Raw genomic sequence first — 21,144 nt, forward strand, 5'->3', positions numbered from 1 at the left:
ACCATAATCGCATTCACACAAATCACACGAATAATACTCAGCACGTTGAATAGTAGCCATGTGATAATTGAGTTTGCAATGTCCAGTCAGAGCTCTGACCAGAATACTGCAATGATGCTTGGAGAAATGCAGTAGACACTTTGACATTTTCAGATTTAAATCTGGTAGAAATGCTTTTGTCTGAGCGCAAGTTTGCAAGCTGCGCCAGTAGCTGGCATGTTTGGATACAGCCCAAGAACGAATCTTGTGCTTTATCCAACTAGTTGAAAGTGGTAAAGCTGGTTCAGGACCAACGAAATCATTCGTTGCACCAGCTCTAGCCAACTCATCAGCCCATTCATTTCCAGTAATACCAGAATGGCCGGGTACCCATAAGAAGAAAACAGCATTTGAAATGCTGAGGTCTTCAATTTGAGTTCGACATGCGATCACTAGATTCGACCGTGAGTCATTCGAACTGAGTGCTTTTAAGGCTGCCTGACTGTCGGAACAAGAATAAATTCGCTTACCACAGATCCTCTGCTGAAGTGCCGATTGTACTCCACACAGAATCGCGTAGATTTCTGCTTGGAACACAGTACAGTATCTACCAAGTGAATGAGACTGCTCCAGCCTCATTTCACGACAGTAGACACCAGCACCAGCACGACCATTCAACAGAGAACCGTCCGTATAACAAACTATGTGTTCATCAAGTTGTCGTTCCAGACAACCAGACAACCATTCCTCACGAAAAGGATAGCTCACATTGAATGTTTTGAAAGGAAAACTGCATGTGAGAGTTAGGTCACTAGGAGCGAGTAAATACTCATCCCACGTAACCATTTGAGACCACAAGCGAGTGTGGCTGGTAGCATAATCTAATGGGTTACTGTTCCAAAGCCCTGTAACCTTAAGACGATATGCACAAGATAATGCTTCTTGTTTTAGGAACACATGTAGTGGTTTAATGCACAGTAGCGCCTCTAGAGCAGCAGTAGGAGTTGTCGTGAATGCTCCTGTCATCGCCATTAGGACCATCCTTTGGAGATGATTTAGCTTTGACTGAACTGTCGCGACTTCTCCTTTCTGCCACCATACAAGACATCCATATGCTAAAATTGGTCTAACAATAGTTGTGTAGATCCAATGAATATATCTGGGTTTGAGTCCCCATGATTTTCCAAAAGCTCGTCTACATTGGCCGAAAGCCATGCAAGCTCTTTTAATTCTGAAGTCAATGTGAGCAGACCAATTCAGTTTTGAGTCAAGAATAACCCCGACGTATTTAACTTGTTCGACCACAGTGACCTCTGAACCAAAGAACTGCAACGGACGAGCTCCTGTGATTATCCTACGATGAGTGAAAAGCACCATTGATGTTTTGCCCGGATTTACAGACAATCCAACCTGACAACACCATTGTTCAACAGATCGCAGGGCTTGCTGCATTAAATCAAAGAGAGTGTTAATGCTTATACCGGTCATCAATATATGATAATCGTCGGCAAAACCATAAGTCGGAAATCCAAGGTTATTAAGTTTCCTTAACAAACCATCAGCGACTAGGTTCCATAAAAGTGGGGATAGTACACCACCTTGAGGACACCCACAGACACTCAGCTTTCTAATCTCTGCTTGCCGAAGCGATGAACAAAGAAGTCGATTGCTAAGCATTTCGTGTATCCAATTTGTGATACTTGAAGGTATGCCATGACCACGGGCTGCCTTCAGAATTTAATTGAAAGACACGTTATCAAAGGCACCTTCAATATCTAGGAAAACTCCCAAGCAAGATTGCTTTTGTGAGAAAGCTTTTTCAATGTTGCACACAACATCATGTAACAGGGTTGTAGTGGACTTTCCACGCTGGTAAGCATGTTGCATTCCATGTAGCGGATTCACGCCCAAACTAACATTTCTGATATAGTGATCGACTATGCGTTCCACTGTTTTAAGAAGAAATGAGCTAAGACTGATAGGCCTGAAACTCTTCGCTTCCTCATAAGTTTCGCGACCGTCTTTGGGAATAAATTTGACAATTATTTTCTGCCAGGCTCTTGGAATATATCCAGTCGCAAGACTAAAAGTAAGTATTTTCTTCTAAACATGTTTGAAATGTTCATACCCTTTCTGCAGTAACACTGGGAAAACTCCATCCTTTCCAGGAGACTTGTACGGAGTAAAACTCTCAACTGCCCATTTGACCGATTCAATCGTCACAACGCTTCGAGCAAGGGCCCAAGAATCGTAACTACCTGAAAAAGTCTCGGGAAGAGCTGTCGGTGATGGATCCATACATCCTGGAAAGTGAGTGTTAAAAAGATAGTGAAGTACATCACCTTCATCAGACAAGTGTTCACCATCTGAAGTTCTTAAGAAACTGACATTAAAGTCCTTAGACTTCGAAAGTAACTTATTTAATCTGCTAGCCTCGTTGAGACTAGAGACATTTGTGCAGAGGCTTTTCCAACCACTTCGCTCAGACGATCGAAGAGCATTTTTGTAAGCCCTTCGAGCCAACACGAATGCCTCCGACCCATCTCTGCGTCGGTGGTTCCAAGCTCTTCTGCATAGTTTCCTTAGTCTAGCAAGTTCAGCATTCCACCAAGGAGTTCCTCTAGTAGCTCGCACAATCCGAAGTGGACAAGCCTCTTCATATGCTGCAACTATGAGTGAGTTTATCTCGTCGACAACATTTTCCAAATCAATTGGGGTTTCAATTGTTGGTTGGTACCCGTAAAATCTAGTCGCCAAGCCCTCTTCATAGAGGTCCCAGTTTGTAGATTTGGGATTACGATATGTGATAATATCAAATTTAACGTTTGAATGATCAAAGAATATGTACTTATGATCAGACAACGAAGGTTCGAGCTCATCGGAGACGAGCCAATTCACCAACTCATGCGCAATTCTATCAGAGCAGAGAGTTACGTCCAAAACCTCCTCTCTGCCAGATCTCGCAAAAGTTGGACGGTTTCCTGCATTGACTATGTGCAGGTTTGTACTGCTCACAAATTCCATCATATCAGAGCCTCTCGAATTTATATTTGTGCTGCCCCAAATGATATGGTGAGCATTTATGTCACTGCCGATTACAAGCGGTAAATCACTTTTGCAGCAGTATGATACAACCTTTTTGAAGTCATCGCTTGTCGAAGGTTGGTTATGCGGCAAATATGCCGAACAATAGACATATTTCCTGTCTATGCCATCAGTAGTCATACCAACTGTGACAGCACAAATATCCCGAGTTGTGAGCTCCGATATGAGAGAGACATCGAGAGCACTATTTGCAAGTATGCATGCTCGAGGCATTTCACGTGGATTAGTCATTCCGGTCTTGTTAAAGGCAACAAAGACTGGGTTTAACAATTTTCCAACGTAGAAGTTTCCCTTTTGGAAATATGGTTCTTGAACCAAAGCTAAAGAAGCTTTACCTTCTTGCAGAAGTCTGGATAGATTCATAGTTGCTGTACGTTTATGCTGAAGATTGATTAGTGCCACTCTAACCATTATCAATCAGAGTAACGAATACTCCACCTCCAGCACTTATCGTACAACAACTAGAAGAAACCAAATATATTGGCTTATAATCGCCTATAGCGAACCATGTAAGGATTTTTTTTAATGTTTTAATCATTTAAATCCCACGAGTTGCGAAGAAAGAAGTCGTCCACTGTGCCAGAGCTTCGCTTAACACAGTAAGGGAAAATCCCAAGATATTCCGTTCACGACTGCATTGTTTAACCTCCTGCAGCCATTCAGCCATCGGCACGGAAATACACCTTGACTTAGGAGTTCCTATTTTTGTGGCCTTTTACGACATGGAACAGGAAACCAGTGGATCAATTCTTGGTAAAAAATAATTCCGCCGGATGCCACACGGCTTACCTGTTTGGTGGACTTATACCACCGGTACAGGTGGACCGTAGCGTTATTCTTAGCCAGTTGGGAAACCGCTACCGACACTACACGGCTATCTAGGCTGCTCAGAGAGGGAAATTGACATTGATGGTCAACTTCCATGGATGGCCGAGCAGCCGACCTGGCGACTTCCGGTTTGTCGATATTCCTTAAAAACTTTTACAATGTGGGTGTTTTCGGAACGGGATTGATGAGTAGATGACGGAAAAGGATGTTTGAAGTGGTTCGGAAATCCAAGATGGCGACTTCCGGTTTGTCGATATTCCTTGAAAAATTTTAAAATGTGGGTATTTTCAGAACGGGATTGATGAGTAGATGACGAGAAACGATGTTTGAAGTGGTTGGGAAATCCAAGATGGAGACTTCCGGTTTGTCGATATTCCCTAAAAACCCTTACAATGTGGGTATTTTCGGAATGGGATTGATGAGTAGATGACGGAAAACGATGTTTGAATTGGTTCGGAAATCCAATATGGCGACTTCCGGTTTATCGATATTCCTTAAAAACCTTTACAATGTGGGTATTTTCAGAACGGGATTGATGAGCAGATGACGAAAAACGATGTTTGAAGTTGTTCGGAAATCCAAGATGGCAACTTCCGGTTTGTCGATATTCCTTAAAAACTTTTACAATGTGGGTATATTCGGAACGGGATTGATGAGTAGATGACGGAAAACGATGTTTGAAGTGGTTCGGAAATCCAAGATGGCATCTTCCGGTTCTTTGATATTGCTTAAAAACATTAACAATATGGGTATTTTCGTGACGGGTTTGATGAGTATATACCGGGAAATTATGTTTGAAAGCGCTTCAAAAATCAAAATGGGGAGTTAAGTTGTATCGGTTTTCTTTGACGATCATTACGATATGATTATACATCGTTTAAAAAAAGTCATGCTTCTGGCAAAGGTGTTTCCAGCTAATCATTATTGTTTGAATATTGTACTATATTTTCGAAATGACCATAACAAGTAGACGTCTGAACAGCTATAATAATTTTATATTGTTATAGTTATATTGTATGCTTTCAATATTTTATTGAACAACCGGATGTCTCAATCTAATATTTGGAAGCAACCACAAACATTAAAATTTGATTTCAAATCAATGACCGTGTTCTCCTATATTTTTTATTTTCAGTGTTACACTTATAATTTCAGTTGTTTTAGTGTACGGATAAAGTCGAAAAAAGTACTGTTACTCTCATCACGACACATTTGTTTTTATTTAAACTTGTCAAAATCTCATGTCAACTGGCCCGTCGGAATATAATTTAACATTTTGTAAGCCATTGAGAAAAGAGATATTATTTGGCTCAAATGGTAAGAGTCAATTAGACAACCACATGACACTGAATTTCTAACATTTATGAGCAATTCAACAAATAAATATCAAATAAACTGGCAGGATTGACTTTCTCCGAATCGGATGAAACCTCTTCAGTATGGCAATCTCTTTTTCCTGATAAAGGAACCTTTTCGACTCAATATTAATTATTAGAATGTCGAAATTTAAAACCGTAACTAACCACTTCAAACATCGTTTTCCGTCGTCTACTCATTAATCCTTTTCCGAAAATACCCACATTGTAAGGGTTTTTAAGGAATATCGACAAACCGGAAGTCGCCATCTTGGATTTCCGAACCATTTAAAACATCGTTTTCCGTCAACTACTCATGAATTCCGGTTCGAAAATACCCACATTGTAAAGGTTTCTAAAGAACCCCCGTTTAGGTCGTAAATGGAGGTTTCGGTGTAATATGCAACAAATACAGTATTTTATACAGATTTAAATAATAGAAATAAACTTCGCGTAATCCTTTGGAAATATTCTAATGGTTCTAAAAAGAGCAAATTTGCGGAGTTTATCCAATTTTTGCAACCGTCGTGTCTTTTTTGCCATCATTTAATTTAATTTTTGAATTCTGAGACTGAATTTAAGAACTTAATTGTAAATCTGGAGCAGGTTCAGACTTTATTTGTCAAATTCATGTTCTGAATCCGGATCAAGAAATCAGGTCATAAATTCAGCTCTAGAGTTCTAGAACAGAACTAATTTCCAGAATCCAGATACCGAATTTGGTTCTAGCATGCAGGTTCTAAATTCTGAAGCTGAACTCGAGAATTATTTTCTGGAAAAGAAGTCAATTTTGAAATTCAGGTTCGGAGTTCAAATTTAACATTTAGTTCTAGAATTCAGACCGAAAATTCATACTCTGAATATTGTGAATTAGGAATATGGATTCAGTTCCAGAGTCAGCTTTAATTCTGAACCTGTTATTTTGGAATTAAATTCTAGATCAAAATCCAGATACTGAATTTAGTTCTAGAATTTAATTTCATATTCAGTTCGCTTCTGTTTGCTGGTTGTAGGCGACTGCTCGTCACGACGTCCGACATTCGAATGAGAAAACAACCTGATCACGTAGAAGATTTTTCTTCGATACTGTCTGAGGAAGGTCCTCACCAAGACGCTCAGTTCCGTCCAAAGCACATTAAGAAATGATCGACTTTCAACCACGGTTTTCCTTTTATACTACTTTATGTGCCTGACTACCTCAAAATCGGGTACGAGAAAGGCAAGCATGCGTGATGAGTTTTCCTCATTGTTTAAAAAAGTTTGGGAAAAAATAGTTTTTCAGTTTTTTACTCAGTTATCTCATATTGTTGTAAATTTTATCACAAACTGCTGTTCATATTTCTGATGGCATGTAAAAAGAACTTTGTTGTTAGGTTTAGTTCAGCTCAAGATATTCCCAATTAAGGTCTACTCATTCTTCCACAGGTCGAATTTTGAAAAAAAAAACGCCCCTTAGTAAAGTAAGACGTATTTACTTCAAAAGTCACAAGAGCGTTCTAGGGTTAAAATTGGTTGTACTGTAGGTTTTCAAAACCTGATCACATCCTGTACTGTTTTAAGTTCTGTAATTTGAATTCGAACCCAAACATCGAGAACAAATATGTAATCCTACGTCGAAATGAATGAACTATTCACGTTCGAAATCGGAACACGTTACTCTGCCTTTTGGTTAGCCGCAAAACCAGTATTGAATACAAAGTAAGATTCACTTCAAATGAACAAAATAATTCTTGTTCATTCATGTCAATGGATATTATGGTAATATCGTGGAGCTCTCAAGGCATTGTTGATAACTGATGTTTTGGGTTGTACTGCCTAAGCTCTCATACAGTTTCGTTCCAGTTTCGCAAAATCGGTAACTGCGGTAAGAGTGTGTTACTTATGTGATGGATAATGAATTTAATATCCTAGAACACCGAACATAAGTGGTGCTTAAGCTCAGTATGTTAAAAGTTAATAAACAAAGATTCAGAAAATACATCGAGCTATGCGTTGAGCAAACGATATGCCAAGTTCTGCCTCTGAGCGTATGCTCGAATCTGAAGCCTCATTTGTTTATTCTACACCTTGTCTGTAGTCTGAAACGAACCTCGGTAATGCGATGCAGCATTAATATTCTGTACATACGATAATCTCAACCAGCGGGAAGGGCATCCCTTCAGATTATCACTTCCAGCACAAACGATGCCAGCCGTCAGTTGTTGGTATTTTGCTGTGTATCGCTTTCGGATTGTCATCATACGCTCGGAACGAAAGTCAGCAGCCAGCCAGCCAATCTTTCAATCCCCGGACTGGGTAGCGGAATGGATGCGGATACCGCAAGACGTTGAAATAGCGCAAAGTGGCAAGTCAAACACTTGATGAATCACTTTTGAATTCCATTTGAAACCAAGACTTGTCCGAGGAATCCGACACACCTACGACGACGTGGTTGGCTACAAAGTTGGGAAATATCGTCCTTCGCACGTTTGTATCCATTTCGGATTCAGCATGACTGGCAATAGCAGCTTCACAAACGAATTCCACACATACACAGTTCACAGCCAGTGAAGGTTGCTTTCGGTTACATGACAATTACTTTCCCACCCGAACAACGGAAGCTTCGGGAGGTCGGAATTTAGTTGCGAAAGATTGTTGTTTAGCTTGGTACGAGAATCCGAAAGTTATTCCAGCATTATTTGGTTCGAGTTTCCTCTGTCGTGCCATTGTTGCGTTCTCATTTAAATAGACAGGGGCGGAAACTTCTTCTGTGAGAACATCTGAATTAGCAGCAAAATGCAACAGTGCTATTTTTTGTACCACAACGAGTGAACCATTGGAAATGCAATGTTGTGACACGAATACAATGTGATTTCAGCAAAAAATGAAGAAAAAAAAACAGTAACTCGCTCGTACTAGACTTTATTTCGGATTCAGACACTCGCCCACATTTTCGCGTTCATGTACATGCCAGTTCGTGTTAGAACCATCACGAAGTCCGACAACCGGACCGGGGATGAAGCTAACCACGATAACCAAAGGATGGCCGTATATCCTACAGCCGTCATGGCAAGACATGTCGTTCCGATTGATAAATATTACCGGTTTTGGGAGCTTGCCAAGCACATCTTTTTATTCACTTCAGTCACGAAACACTTCGAACGTCCGGTAAGTCAATTTAGCGAAGGAACTGCTTTATTTTAATGGCTATCCCAGACCAGTAAATTTAATCTTAAGGATAACACAATTTAATACCCTTTCAAAGCAGATATTTGTTTCCGTTTTTTTTTCGGAATCTTGGTGTTGGACAGGAATCAGTTCGTGTGTTTCATCACTTATTTTTATTTTGTGTTTTTCAAGAAACATCATTCTGTTTCACTATTTCAACATACGGCTGTTAAAAATGAAATTTAAGGCATTTGATTACCAGCTTACCGCTTCAAAAAACCGTTGCTGTTTTATTAACTGCTTTGCAAGTAAAGAGCATTACTAGGAAGTATTTAATCATTACATTTTTTGCAAAAAGTGCCGCTAAATTCCATCGATTGCATGTTGAATATTACGAAAAGTATGCTCTATTGGTCGCGACTTGCAAAGGTTGGTTTAAAAATGGATTTAAACGAGTCAAGTATTAATAGCAGAAAAGTAAAACGATAGCTGCTTTAATTCTGATCTTCTACTCGCCATGGGAAAGGTTCAAAATGTTTGAAAATGGGTTCCCAATGAGCTGAATGACATGTAGCGAAAAACGCTGAGCAGAATTTGCTTTCTTAGCCTAACATAAGGAGTGTATTGAAAAAAAGCTATCCACATACATTTGTGTTGTACGTATGTATTTGTGATGGTTTTTTTTGCTCAGATCACAGCATGCTGTGCGTTTGGCTGTCAGCTTTCGTTTGTTTACTTGTTTGTGCGGTTGAAATTCTGCGTTTTCAAAATGTCGCGTATTGAAAAGGAAGTGAAAATTAAGGTTCTGGACACATGACTGAGTGAGAAGGGTATTACTATGCGAAAATTGACGAAGCGGTTGAGAATTCATCATGCCAGTGTTAAAACCATCATTAATAAGTTTGGGGAACACTATTCTTTGGATGAGCTACCAGGAAGAGACAGAAAACCCATCGAAACTGGACCAGAAAGTGGTATCTCTAATCACGAAAAACAAATCAATGTCAAAACGTAATTTGGCCAAAAAAGCAGTAACGAGTGTCGGAATGATCCAGCGTATCAAGAGGCGAAATCACCTGAAGACCAACAAGAAGCAGAAAATTTCGAAACAAAGTGTAGAACAGAATAAGCGAGCAGCAACAAGGGCCCGGAAATTGTATTCGCGTCTTTTGCAGTGTCCGGATGCATGCGTTTTGATGAACGATGAGACTTATGTAAAGGAGGACTCAGGATGTGGAGGATGTGAGCGTCAACCATTTTTTACACTACCGGAACTATAAATGCAAAAACTTATCGATCTGAGTGTCTCCAGAAGTCTTTATATAAGAAGGATAGTACACCTCCACTGTTTTGGCCGTACTTAGCGTCGGCTCACTATGCCAAAACCACTATCAATTGGCTTGCGGAGAAGGGTATAAATTTCGTTGAGAAAAATATCAATCCACCAAATTGCCCTCAGTTTCGACCCATCGAACGTTACTTGGCAATCGAGAAGAGGGTCTTCAAGAAGACTGGTAAGGCAGCTGGGAACATGCAGAAGTTTAAAAAAAGTTGGGCTCAAGCGTCCAAAAAATGCGATGCAACACTTGTCCGGAGCTTGATGAAGAGCATTCGATCAAAAGTTCGAAAATTCGTGAAGCAATAACTTAAATTTCATCCGGTTTTCATTATGCTCAAGTTTAACCTCGTACAATAAAGGATCAATATTTAGTTTGAATAAAATATCGTTTTTTATCATGATTTGAAAGAAAAATTTGTGGATAGCTTATTTTCGATGCACTCCTTAAGGATTTTCCTTCTCCGGAGCAATGCAAATTGAATTTATTTTGAGAGACATATGCGCAGAAAATCATGGGTAGACCCAGGACAACCATCAACTGTAAAACAAGCTGCATTTGATGGGATCAAACAGGTGTCTTGTACTACGAGCTACTCAAACAAAGGGAAACTGTAAGTTCTAAAAAGTCCTGTAAGAACTGGTTATGGATTGTTGTATTGTAATAAACGGCATTTCTTAGTCTAAAAAGTGAGGCAAACGATTTGTTTTTAATTTTTTCCGATGTTTCGGCCGTATATTTTGGTCTTTATCAAGGGAAAACTACGGAAGTGAAGTTTATTTAAGATATATTTGTTAGAGAAGACATGTTTTTACAATAAACTAATATAACACATGGGCTGAAAAGTCCCGGGCCTAGATGGCGCTAGTTTTATTGCAGTCACCATTTTTTTCAGTTAATACTAACCTTTGTTTATTTATTTATTCATTTATTTATTTATTTATTTTTTGTACCAACAGATTACATTTATCCAAATGATACATGTTGCACGTTATCGTAAACTAATCTATCATGCTATCTATCTGTAAATATCTATAATTCAACCCTCAATTCATAAGGAAAGCTGGCTGGCGAAAAATCTTGAAAATAAGTTTTTTACAGTGCTGCGGGACAAATGAAAGTCGAATACATTTGAACAAACGTTGAATGATCGACACATACTAGCAAATGGTTCATTAAATCCATAGTTTGTTCAGCACGAGGGATTCCTAAGAAAGAGTTTAACCGCAAGTTACGACGATGGATATTGAAGCTTAGCTGTGGAAGAAGATCCACACAATCAATTCGGGATTGGATCAAATCCGCAATAAAAATGGCTTTGGAAGTATCCCGACGAACTGATAACAAATCAAGGTTGATGAGTCTACAACGATTTTCGTAGCTTGGAAGGTTAGCTGCATCTCTCCATGGCAGACGACGCAAAGCAAAACGGACGAATTTCCGCTGAACAGCTTCTATTCGCAGCTTATCGGTTTGATAATATGGTGCCCAAACAACGACAGCGTACTCAAGGGTAGAGCGGACTAAAGCGCAATAAAGCGATTTCAGGCAATATACGTTGTTGAAGTTTTTTTAAATGCGGAACATAAGTCCTAGCATCTTAGAAGCTTTAGATATAGTATACTCAATATGATCTTTGAAATTGAGCTTAGAATCTAATAACACTCCTAAATCCTTGATTGATGAAACTCGTTCCAAGACCGCTGTCGAAATAGAGTAGTCATACGTGATCGTGTTTCGTTTGCGAGAGAATGAGATGACGGAACATTTTGAGGCGTTTAGTACCATCCTGTTAATATTGCACCAGTTATAGAATACATCTAACTGAGTGACAGACAGGTATTAAAATTTCATGATATTCTATTCATTGGTTTGTGAGTTATTGTGCCAAGAGTGACGCTACTTTTGTTATTTTCAGAACAATGGATCAAACACAATATCATGTTTTAATTTTACACTTCTTCTTGATGGGAAAAATACCGTTGAATGCCTTGAAAAGTGTTACTGTGACTCCAATCCATCAGAAACAACAATAAAACGTTGGTTTGCTGACTTCGAACATGATCGTAGAGACCCCGATGATGCAGAACGCAATGGACATCCGAATGAGGTGGTAACACCAGAAAATATAAAATATGTACAAAATCGTTTTGAATGATCGAAAAGTGAAGTTTCGTGAGTTAGCTGACATTGTAGAGATATCAAGAGAACATTTTGGCTTTATACTACATGAGCGTTTGACTATGAGAAAGTTTGCTCATTGCTGACCGAAAACGAGAACGTGTTGATGATTCTCAGCAGTGTTTGGCCAGGTTTAAACACAGCAAACCGGAATTTTTGCGTCGGTATATGACAATGGATGAAACATGGATTCATCACTTCACTTCGGAATCAAAACAATCGTCATCTGAGTGGACAAAAATTGGTGAACCTTATCCAAAGCATCCCAAAACATTACAATCGGCTTGAAAGGTTATGACCCCGGCATTTTGTGATTTGCTTGGTGTAATATTTATTGACTATTTTGAGAACGAAAGTACCTTGAACATTGTATAGCGTTTTTGGGGCGTTTGAAGGCTGGAATTGCAAAGAAACAACCGCATATGGCAAAGAAAAAAAAATTTTTTTCATCGAGACATCGCTCTGGAATGATTGCGTTGCTCTTGATGAAGATTACGTTGATGAATAAAGTTAATTTTGAACCAACAAATTCGTGTTCTCTTTGCTAGCCCCGGGAATGGTTAGCCCATGTGTTACTACTAACTGTTATCGAAATAAAATCATGAAAATGAATGAAGCATTTCCAGAATCCTTCACGTTTTTGCCTTTCTCATATAGAAAGGCTATACAATCACTTCTCATATAGAAAGGCTAAACAATCACCGACTTTTGAACCGAGGCCCGGAGAGCCGAATGTCATATACCATTCGACTCAGCTCGACGAACTGAGCAAATGTCTGTGTGTGTGACAAATATTGTCACTCACTTTTCTCGGAGATGGCTTAACCGATTTTCACAAACTTAGATAAAAGATCTCATAGCTCCATACAAAGTTCCTGAATTTCATTGGGTCCGACTTCCGGTTCCGGAGCTACAGGGTGATATGTACAAAAATAGTGAAAAGAATGTCACTCACTTTCTCCGAGATGGCTAAACCGATTTTCACAAACTTAGATTCAAATGAAAGGCCCTACGGTCCCATACAAAGTTCCAGAATTCTATTTGGATCCGAGTTCCGGTTCCGGAATTACAGGGTGATATGCATAAAAAATGTGAAAATAACGTCACTTACTTTTTTCGGACATGGCTAAACCGATTTACTCAAACTCAGATTTTAATGAAAGGTCTCACGGTCCTATACGAAGTTCCTGAATATCATTTAGATCCAAATTCTGATTCCGGAAATAAAGAGTAATATGCATAAAAAATGTGAAAGTAATACATCAAATATGTGATAATAATGTCACTCACAATACTCTAGGATGGTTAAACCGATTTTAACAAATTTAGATTCAAATGAAAGGTCTTATGGTCCCATACAAAGTTCCGAAATATCATGCGGATCCGACTTCCAGTTCAGTAATTACAGGGTGATATAAATCAGAAATGTGAAAATAATGTCACTCGTTTTTAGTGGATGCGTAAAGCGATGTTTGAAGTCGTTTCAAAATTCAAGATGGCGACATTCGGATCACCGCTGTTCGTTACAAGCTATTACACTATGGGTGTATTTGAAACTCGTTTGATGAGTCGATGAAGGAAAGCGTTGTTTGAAGTAATTTTAATATATAATATGAAGACTTCCGGTATATCGGTATTCGTTACAAACCTTCACAATGTGAATATTTGATGAGTAGTGATGAGCGACATTCTCGGGTGCTCGTTCATCACAGCGAAGAAGCAGAATAAAAGTAAATAAATATAAATAACTGGTCTGTAAACAAGATGTATCTTCTTGCCTTTCCCTATAGAAAGGTAATAAAATTGCTGGAAAACCCGGCTTTCTAACGGAGCCTCGAAGACTCATAGTATTATATTCGACTCGGCTCGACGAGATAGGAAAATGTCCGTGTTTGTGCACTTTTAAAAGAATTTTTTTATCACTCAATTTTCTCCGAAATGGTCGAACCGATTTCGACAAGCTTAGGCTCGTTTAAAAGACACTACTAACCCATTGGTTCAGTTTGAAGATAAAATGACTGTCACTTCCAGTTTCGGAGATATAATGATGTAAGTGACGTAACCGACAAAACACTTTTTTTCTTACCTCTTAAGTTTCTTGGAATGAGCTGAACCGATTTCAACAAGTTTTGGGTCGGTAAAAATCTATTACTGGTTCACCAAACAGTTCAGGTGATATAATGATATAAGTGACGTAAATGACAAGACACAATATCGATTGATTTTCTTGGCTATTGGTGCATCGGTTTTCTTTCTGATTCCTAAGATATGATTGTATAAGTGACGTAACCGGCAAATCAGCATAATTCTTTCAGAACCAATAATAAAGTTCGGAAATATTTTCGTATCAGAAACTATCTAAATAAAAAAAAAACAATTCCATTCGGAATTGGCTGACTGTTGGCACGACCCTCTTCGATTTGCATGAGACTTTGCATGTACGTTCGTTATAGCAAATGAAGTACTGGTCTAGAGATTTTTTTCACTCAAGACTAATTTATGAAAAGGGCGTATATGTTTTTAGCCACATTATTTTCAAATAATTATCTTTAGCTTCAACAAAAAATTTGTCTGAGAAGAAGTTGTAGGTAATCAAATGAACTTTCTAAAAAAAATATACACTAAAAGTCAAAGCCTTCCGATTTTTCGTGAAATCGAAAATAAAATTTATTTGTCAAAATTCTCAGTTATTTTACCGTACATTTTATTAAATTCTATATCACAAAAAACGTCAAGCTGCAAAAAAACTAATGAATGCTTTAGAAATTTGGAGAGATGATGAATGAAAACTTTTTAACAATTTTAGAAAAACTATGTTTTGTAGGAATAAATGTATCTGAGCAATAAAAAATTTTATTTTCCAAACTACGTTCAATGAAGCTACTCTCTAAATGCAGTTGCTATTGAATTTCATTCCGATCCGACTTCCGGTTCCGGAGATATAGGATGATATGTACCAAAAAGTGAAAAAAATATGCACTCACTTTTTTCAGAGATGGCTGAACCGATTTTCACAAACTAAGATTCAAATAAAAGGTATTATGGTCCCATAGTTTTCTATTGAATTTCATTTGAATGTGACTTCCGGTTCCGGAGTTATATGGTAATATGTGAAAATTTGAGAAAAAGTTTACACTCAATTATCTCTGGAACAACTCAACCGATTTTTGGAAACTAAGATTCAAATGAAAGGTCTTATAATATCCTGAAAATTTGTAGAACATTTTATCTGGATTCGACTTCCGGTTCCGGAACTAAGGCGCTATAAGTGGAAAATTACCAATTTTATTAGTATTTTTCCACGAACGATTGTCAAAAACAGGTACAAATCCCATAAAACTGTCTGATACATTCTTCTAGCTTGCAGAACTTGTTAGTTTGTGGGCATGAAAACTTAATTCGGCACTACTGGTTCCCTCTTTTCCTGTTCCGATAGCACCGGAAGTGAAGAAGAAAAACTCCTAAAACTAAATTCACTTCGATTTCTCTGCGATGCTTGAACCGATTTTCACAAATCTTGATTCGAATTAAAGTTCATACTGTCTTTAAGGCTACTGTGAAATTTCATTCGGATCCGACTTCCGGTTCCGCAGTTACAGGGCGATGAAAAAAACTGCAAAAAGGATCTCACTCACCTTTCTTGGAGATGGCCAAATCGATTTTCACAAACTTATAGGTTCAAAAGAAAAGTCTGACAGTTTCATACGGAATTCCTTAATTTGTTGTGGATAATACTTTCGGTTCCGGAACTACAGGGTAAACAGGATTTAGAGTTTGTGAGATTAGGTCCGAGCAAATTTTCCTGTTTCTATTCAATAAACAGTTGTTTTTTGCGAATTTCACAGTTATATTTATGATGTAATGAGTAATATGAGAAAGGCATCATTACACCACTAGGTGGATTAAAATAGGTTTTTCAAATTAGTCTGGGTTCTCCATCGCCAAATTTATTATTTTTTTAAACTTCATGAAATTTTGAATAATTTTTTTTTGACATCAATACGATGCGAGATATTTTGAAAATAAAAACGAAAGAAAATCGCTGGCTTATTAAAATACACACTTTTTATAATTCATGTGCGGTTCTCCATAAGCAATACCAAGGCGGACTGTATTGAAGTTGCCAATAACAATGTTGATTATATAATTTGCGAAAAAAAATAAGACAATTGTGCAAACCAACTTTATTATGTCCCATCGGCACCAATACTCATTAGAGTTTTCAAGTTTTGAATCTATATATATATATATATATATATATATATATATATATATATATATATATATATATATATATATATATATATATATATATATATATATATATATATATATATATATATAAAAATGCAGAGATCATTCTTTGTAATCGCATCACGTATGAACGGATGGACGGATTTACATGATTCTTTTTATGTTTGATCAGTTTTTACCCCCACCGGGTTCGTACATCAAAAAAAATTTGGAATATTGTCCGGAAAAGTGAAAAAAATCCATAAAGTTGTTTTGTATGGACAATGGAATTTTCCACTGAAAAAGTCGTCAATGATTGCTAGATCTACGATTGGTGTTTGACACGCAACAAGTTGCATAAGTGTTTGGCCGTCGAAGAAAGGAATACTAGATCGTTGAAAGAATCTTTTGGCGCGCAACGAGTTGTTTTGTGTGAAGTTTTCACATGTTTAATTGACACGTGCTTTTTGAGTATTTGGTATCAACATTATTGCTTGACAAATGATTTAATGATGGAACGCATATGAGTGTTCTAGCTATACCGTAAACAGGATCAAAAGTACTGATATTGTTTACCAGAAGATGCATTGTGATTAATGTCGGCCTTCGTAGGCGTGAGTTGAACAAATCACAATATAGAACGATTTTTGTAGAAATTAAAGATAGGAATCTGCTGTTAATAATGAGATCAAACAAAGTGGTTTGCCTTGCATTTAGCATACTGAAGTTCGTTCAATCGCATCGGGTGAATTCTGGTGGATTGAAAACCATAAGTTGTGAGATTTTTTGAATTGACTCGAAAGATAAGCTGAATACTGGTACAATCACTCTTCATGTTCACTCCGCTATAACAGAAGAATTGCACATTATTTTCATACAAAACTTTCTGATATAGATTCTCAGTACCGAACTCCACCATTCGTTAATCGTAGGTGGGGTACTAAACAAAATAATGTAGTGTCGACTAATGCGACGACTATTGATACATCTATTAAACGAATGCAGTGTTCATGTAAAAGTTAATGGACACAATATTTTTAGGAATGTTAACTTGAACTTTCGAATGTCCAAGAATTACTCATTTTATCTTTCGGTTTTTTAACAATATCAAACTAAAATTCTAGAGATTGTGAGAGGAGAAAGAATATATAAAAGTAGGAGTAAGGATTTGGAGATAAAGATCGGAGAAGTTCGACGTAACAAGGTTCATTTAAGTGAGCAAAAGGTTCCTCTTTCTACCTTCTACCAGAGGAGTCGAACTAAGCGATGCGAATCATCCGAGTCTCTGATATGTCAGTAATTTACTAAATAATTACAGACTGACCAGAAGTCATAAATTGAAAGTGAAGACAGCATAAGACGTTTGACAATTATACTGCCTGAAAACATAAACTCGGAAAAAAAATCGGGCGAAACGAGGTTCGACGGGTCAGCTAGTATCTTAATAAAAATAGACTTCAACTTTGTGTACAATATGATAGCTCATTTCTGTATCTGTTGAAAATAATTTCGCATCAATCCTATTTTCTGTTACTGGAACGAAGCAATGATATTTTTGTGTACCTTGAATCATTTATGTTTGTTGATAAATATCTTTTCATTCTGTAGCATCATCGTGAAATTCCTCTTGTAACATATAACGAAACGAGAATGTTTTTTTATACTGCCATGCAACTGAACGGCTTAGAATAACATTCCAGAAGGAAGACAAAGGCCAATTGTCCTAAAAGGTATTTGGTTTGGCAGACAATATGCAGCTGTGGTCACCCATCCCTAGCTCCATCACTACCGGGATGGTAAATAAGAAAATATATACCTTATGATAAAAAAAGAACCGGAATTTTCATTTTAAAATTCCCGCGCTTGTCCAATCGGTAAACTTTTATTCTCTCAACGTTGGCAACACTTTTATACTCATTCTGTCAAATTTTGACGCATATCGTACGATTAGTTTTTGTTTGGCGTCTATACAAAGAAGTTGAAAAATTGTCGTGTGGCGATTTTTATAATGGATGAAAATTTAAAACAACGTGCGTGCATCAAATTTTGTGTTCCAAATGGATTTAAGTGTTCCGGAACGTTGAAAATGTTAGAAAAGGCCTTTGGTGAATCGTGTCTAGGAAAAACACAGGCATCATCACATCTGTTAATGAACAAAACATTGAATCGGCGAGATTGCTGTGTTGTTGGGCATCTCTTATGGATCAGCCGAACACATTTTAACTGATGTTTTGGGTTTGAAACGCGTCGCTTCTCGGCTGGTGCCAAAACAGCTGAATTTCATTCAAAAACAGCGTCGTGTTGATGTGGCCAAAGAGATGATTTCCAACGCAGATAGTGACCCCACATTCATCGAATGCATCATAACTAGTGATGAGGTGTGGATCTATGAATATGACGTCGAAACCGCACAACAATTTACCGAATGGCGCTTCGAAGGCGAGCCGTTGTTCTAAATTATCATCCATTATAAAAATCGTCACACGAAAATTTTTCAACTTCTTTGTATAGACGCCAAACAAAAACTAATCGTACGATATGCGTCAAAATTTGACAGAGTGTGTAGAAAAGTGTTGCCAACGTTGACATAATAAAAGTTTACCGATTGGACAAGCGCGGAAAATTTAAAATGAAAATTCCGGTTCTTTTTTGACCATAAGGTATACTGTGAGATATGCCTTTAGAAGCGATTGCTACCATTCCTATGCAGCCATGATGCTCCCTCGATATTCTGGCCTCGTTTGGCAGCTTGTCACTGCGCCAAAAATGTTTCGGAATGGTATAAAGCGAATGGAGTCTATGTTGTACCGCAAGAGGCGAATTCGCTGCTATTTATCCTTCAGTTTGCTATTTATTCTTCAATATTCATAGCAAGTTAAAACTATATACAAAAAATCCGAAAATCTTGGACAAAAGTAAAAATCGGTTGCACAGAAGTCTGTACAGACCCTAATGGCTATGGCTAACTCAAAACATCGTAGTATCTTCATGCAGCCTAATAAAACCAGTTTTTAGATGACAGATAATGCGCAATTAAATGAATAAAAACTCAGTTTTTGCAATGACTGAGCGGAAATATATATTGGAGAAGCCAAGTGAAAGAAAAACTAACAGAAAAGATGAATTTTTGGAAAAAGATACGCTCAGAGACAGGACTCGAACCTGCGTTCTTATGCATTCCGTGCATACGCGCTACCATTTCGCCACTCTGATCTTGTTTTAGCCACTCCAAAACTCGAAACAGACATAGTAGCAACGTACATCGAACATGGTCTACATCCTGGTCGGTGTCTGTCGGGTGATGGGTTCCCTCTCAACAAACAATTTGAGGGTCGTTAAGATTCAAGTATGTTGTCGCTAATTGGTCTGGTTGTAAAACAATTTGTACACGAAAAGTCATACGATTTTATCAAAGCCATATATCTCGTCTCAATGTTGTTGTTGATGAGATTTATTGGGACATTTATATCACCTGCAATTAAAAACACGTATGCTTCAGTTGGACAGAACACATCAAGCTTTCTAAATAGACGGAAAAATCATTTGAGTCAAAGCTAAGGGGACGATACATAATAATGTCCGTTAAAATATAGTTCGATATTTAGATGACGAAATCCATCGAATGAACAATTTTCTATTAGTCTATGCTTGATATTTTTTTTTAAATATATTGCCAAACCTCTACTTGAACGTTTTTTACAGGAAAAGAATGATTAATAATGTGATATTTCGTAAAGAGAACAATTAGCATTCCTCAGTCAGGTTTTCCGATTACTATGATATCTATAGAGGTATTCCAAATCAAAAGCAAACATTCAGATTTCATTAAGATTATAGCAAATCCAAATATTATATTAAGAGCCGTTATATTTCAGGTAAAACTATACTAGAAAATTTAGAGAAAAAGAGTTCAAACCTCTTTTGTCGACAATGTTTTCGACTTTCAACCCGAAAAATGCTATGCTTCAATAAAGAGCAGTAATAAACATATTTTCCAATTTCACATACCTGAAGATGGTTTTGAAAACAATAATTTGATATTTAATTTTGAAATGACGGCCTAAACTTTAAATTTGAGAACGTTCCTAAGTAACTCCTACTCAAATTGTGTATAGTTTTAATTCAAATATTAATTTAAAATTGAAAATAATTATTTTTCAAGATGATTTTGCGGTTTTTCTCTTACGAACAATGAAATGTAAGGCAAAAGCTTTAAAACTCGACTAATAAATATTGGAAAAAGGGGTATAGCGTTCGACTCAGTTCATTGAATTCTGCAATGTTTCATCAGACATGATTTTCACAAGCTTGAGCAAGAGTGATAAGTGTTAAAAATTTCAAAATGTCTTCAAAAGTGACACTGCAATATACAAAAAAAAAACAAAATCTAAACTGGACTCAAAACCAAATTCTAAACTCAGCTCAACACTTTTTCGATTTAAAGGTCTCTTAGTTGAAGATTGAAAATAGCGACTTTAGTTTTACCGGATGTATTGGAAACAGAAAGTTCTTGAAAAAATTCGTATCGATTTATCTTTAGTTCTTGCTGTACTTTATACTATGTTGATCTGATGATTATTTACGTAGTTCTAAATAAAAAACTTTGTTAATATTATATTGAAAAATGTTCACTGGTGGCGCTGATGATATCATGGCCTAAAGCAAACTGAAGTAATAACACTAAGGTAGTTTTGTTGAATTGAATTTAGTCATTTCCGTTCGTTTACTACTATTCTTTAGCACCAAAAATATCATGTTCATAGTTCTAAAATAGCCCCTTTGTCATTCTAATGCCGTTTGTAAGGAAACGACAAAAGAAGTGGAGAACGATAGATTATTTTTGTAACAATATGGACTTACACTAGTTATTATATGATGCCAATATATCCTTCTAACTTCATTTGGTTCTCATGCCCCGATGCAATCGTAGCGTACGTTGACAACTTAATACTTCCCGGTTCGGAACCAGTCGCTTAATA

The 21,144-nt window shown here is 37.3% G+C and overlaps 1 protein-coding gene across 1 annotated transcript in view; it reads right to left on the reverse strand.

Annotated features, from left to right (window-relative positions):
- LOC131427101 (zwei Ig domain protein zig-8-like) overlaps window positions 1–21,144 on the reverse strand; it is a 711,113-nt gene that overhangs the window by 340,704 nt on the left and 349,265 nt on the right. The gene's annotated exons all lie outside the window — the stretch shown is intronic.

This window comes from Malaya genurostris, chromosome 2 (assembly GCF_030247185.1).
Source record: "Malaya genurostris strain Urasoe2022 chromosome 2, Malgen_1.1, whole genome shotgun sequence".
NCBI lineage: Eukaryota > Metazoa > Arthropoda > Insecta > Diptera > Culicidae > Malaya > Malaya genurostris.